The sequence below is a fragment of the Rhincodon typus genome, chromosome 6 (genome assembly GCF_021869965.1).
Source record: "Rhincodon typus isolate 14 chromosome 6, sRhiTyp1.1, whole genome shotgun sequence".
Taxonomy (NCBI): Eukaryota; Metazoa; Chordata; class Chondrichthyes; order Orectolobiformes; family Rhincodontidae; genus Rhincodon; species Rhincodon typus.
In genome coordinates, this window is record NC_063337.1 from 80,102,420 (window position 1) to 80,106,189 (window position 3,770).

The window sequence follows — 3,770 nt, forward strand, 5'->3', positions numbered from 1 at the left end:
GGGGTAAAAGAGGGCTAGGAAACGCGGGGGAGGGGGTAAAAGAGGGCAGGCGGGGTGGCAGAAAATTGCGAAGGTGAACGGGCAGAAGTAGGCAAGGAAGTCGGGCTAAAAGGAGGACGCCTTACGACAGTATAGAGGGGTCGGTGCAATATTCACTCTCCCTCTCATCATCATCTCCGGGCGGAATATCGCATATCCAAAACCGCTTCCTAAACCAGATTTTTTTTTTTTTATAAATACCTTATTAAAACAGAACACGAACTCGACTTTTTCCGGATACTTGCACCATAACCAAACCCTGTTTAAATGCAGTAGCATCAACTCTGAGCGCCTTTCCCAACTTCACCAGCCCCTCCACAACCCACCCATTCACCTACAGAGGCGCATCGTCCCGTCAAAAGGTTATTATTCGAACAAATCTGGAACTCATGAAGTGGGTTGAATCCCAATATCCCACCTGGTCAAGATTTTCAGTGTATTTCCTTTGCAGCCTACCCTCCAGTACAGCTCAACCAAACGGATTGCAAAGTTGAGTCAAACATGTTTTCAAAGTGAGGATTGAGGTTTTTTTTTTAAAAAAGCCCTTCCTAACATAATCCGACTCTACGCTTTCCTGACCTATTCGGTACAATAGCGAGGAGTCGGTGCTATCAATCAGAACGTTTCTTATTTTACAATGTTGTTGTCCCGGAATAAAAAAAAGTTGACGCGTTAAACAATCTAACCCACTCAATGTTTTGAGTGTGTATTTGCCTTTGAGATACAGGCAAAAAGATTAAAATGATTGCTTGCAAATACATTTTTGTTTAAAAAAAAGCCCCAAACGCCTATTAAAAACTTCTCCAAATGCCTTTCGAAAGAGTTCCCCTTCCAATTTTGTTGAAAATGTATCCCAGTGCTATTTGAAAAGTAAGTTTTCTCCATGCAAGTTAAAAGTTCCTTTTTTAAAAAACTTACCGTGGTTGCGGCGCTCCACTAACTCCTCTCCGTCGGTTTATGACTGCGGATAGAAGCACATATGCTCCGCCAGAGCAAGGGAGAGGGAGAGAGAGAGCCGCCGATACAAACTCCAGCGAAGATCTGCCCCGGCCACTATCTGTAAAAGCATCCAACAGAGGCGGGGAGAGGGTGGGGGGGGGGGGGGTGGGAGAAGAGACGATTTGGGGGGGTGGGGGCGGTGGAAAGAGGATAGTGTAGGGGGAAAGGCAACAGGACCTGTCCGATCGCTGATCACAGCCAGCAGCCGATCGATCACCGCTTGTTGTGTTGTGTGTGTGTGTTTTTACAAGCAGAGAGAGAGAGAGAGCAAGCAAAATCCTTTTTTTTTCCTGAATGAAGCCAGCAGAAGCAGACACGAGGGCGGACGCGCACACACACGCACTCACTCCACTCAGCTTTTTGGGAAAAAAAATTGTCAATGTTGCAACTTTGCAGAAGGGAATTCTAGGCGCTCGGTCTTCATTCACAAGTGGCTGTTTCCTTTACAAGCGGTTTACAGTTGTCCCCCTGCTACTCCGGCGCCCCGATCCTTCCCACAGATGTGAAGTTTGCAAAGTGCTTTAAAGAAGCAGATTTACGCGAACTGCTATTAAGTTTTCCAGAGGTAGCTGATGGGTAAATGGCGTCATGGGATCGAATAGAGCATTTGTTGTCCCAGAGGATATATTGCATCCGGTCTCTGCTGATTGGTTCTGGGCTCAAATTCATTAGAGTTGAGTGAGTGAGAAATGGGGCGGGGGATGGGGAGGAGACGGAGAGAATATTCAATATGTGCCAGTAATAAAAGTCTAGCGCTGCTTGAACATGCAGTACAAAACAGACGTCTTTTAAACAGCAGTCTGCATATCAGACTCCAGCTTTTCGACCGGCTCACCACCGCCCCCCCAACCCCGGTTATTGTTGAAGCTTTCGATTTTTTTAAAAGGTTCACTGTTTCTGAATATCAATAACCTGCTCCAGAATCCAGATCGGATCTAAAAATTAATATACACATGGTAGAATTTTCCAGCAATCAATCCGTACATTTGATCTTCAGTGCCCTTGCAATTGTTAACCCTTCAAACGTTAGTCAAAACAGTTCCCCAATAAACGTGCCCACACTTATCACTGCAATAAACTGAGCAAACGGTGCAAATTCATTGATATTGATCCCTTTACATGCCCAGGTTTCTAAACTGCCATTAGATATCCCTGTTTTAAGCCATTGGCACTTTCTGGAAACCATGCGTGAAACCCACGATCATTTATTTGGGTTAAAAAAACACACGCATTAAATTCCCTTCTCAGGAAAAAAGAAGAAAATATATTGTACACAAGAGGAAATGAGCAGATAAAATGAGGCGAATTCAGTTTTGGAGGCTGGTGGGGAGGGAAAAACAAAGATGGTCAAAGAAGAAGGGGTTTTAGTAGGGTTTTTGACAGAGGCTAGAACACAGCTGACAAATAGTTTTATAGAAAACCCCAAAATATAGGTGTATAGTTACTGAACCACAGCACTCTGAGGGTGGACTAAATGGAATGGGAAACAACCAGCAATCTGGAGTGACACTTCTGGATTCTGGAATGCACATAGTTTGCTAAATGACTGGAAACCACCGTGCAGATTAAGGTAGAAGAGAGCCATATAGATACAGGAGTGAATCCCGCTTTGGATGTCAATCAAGCAGTCTGATCATTTAGCAATAGTGGAGGAAATGAGCAGGGTAATGGTGAGACTGTGCTGGATGTTATCAGCACATACGTGAAAAATAAGAGATATGTTTTCAGATGATGCCACCAAGGGTTAGCGTGTAGATAAGAAATAGGAGAGAAGCAAGAATAGTTCCATGGGGGAAGAAGCAAGGGTCATGGAGCAGAAGCGGGAAGAGAGGCCATTACAAGTGATCTTTTGGTGACAATGAACTAACAAAGTTTGGAACAGATGAGTAGAGCTGGATGATCACAGAGAGTCCTTGAAGATGTAGCCAACTATGTCAAAAGCTACTGACAGGTCAAACAAAGATGAGAATGCTAGTTGACCTTTGCTACAGTTACATAGGATGTCATTTGTGATTTTATGGTGAAAAAAGCAGAAGTGAATTACTAATAAGTCATTGGAAGCCATTTACTGCATATATAACCATAAAAATAACAATTGGTTTAAACAAATAGCTTCCATTATTAGAGACAACAAGGTGCAGGGCTGGATGAACACAGCAGGCCAAGCAGCATCATAGGAGCAGAGAGGCTGACGTTTCGGGCCTAGACCCTTCATCAGAAAAGGGGGAGGGGAAGGGGGTTTGGAATAAATAGGGAGAGAGTGGGAGGCGGATAGAAGAGGGATAGAGGAGAGGATAGGTGGAGAGGAAACAAACAGGTCGAAGAGGCGGGGATGGGGCCAGGAAAGGTGAGTGTAGGTAGGGAGTTAGGAAGGGGATAGGTCAGTCCAGGGAGGACGGACAGGTCAAGGGGGCGGGATGAGGTTGGTCGGTAGGAGATGGAGGTGCGGCTTGAGGTGGGAGGAGGGGATAGGTGGGAGGAAGAACAGGTTAGGGAGGCAGGGACGAGTTGGACTGGTTTTGGGATGCGGTGGGGGGAGGGGAGATTTTGAAACTTGTGAAATCCACATTGATACCATTGGGCTGCAGGGTTCCCAAGCGGAATATGAGTTGCTGTTCCTGCAACCTTCGGGTGGCATCGTTGTGGCACTGCAGGAGGCCCAGGATGGACATGTCGTCTGAGGAATGGGAGGGGGAGTTGAAATGGTTCGCGACTGGGAGGTGCAGTTGTTT

At 45.7% G+C, this 3,770-nt stretch overlaps 1 protein-coding gene across 1 annotated transcript in view; it reads right to left on the reverse strand.

Moving 5' to 3' along the window:
• Window positions 1–1,649, reverse strand: part of spry2 (sprouty RTK signaling antagonist 2) — a 6,272-nt gene extending 4,623 nt beyond the window's left edge. The window contains exon 1 of the mRNA XM_020522008.2: window positions 958–1,649. The gene's annotated coding sequence lies outside the window, so the exon portion shown is untranslated. The remainder of the gene's footprint in view (window positions 1–957) is intronic.
• Between the last annotated feature and the right edge of the window lie 2,121 nt (window positions 1,650–3,770).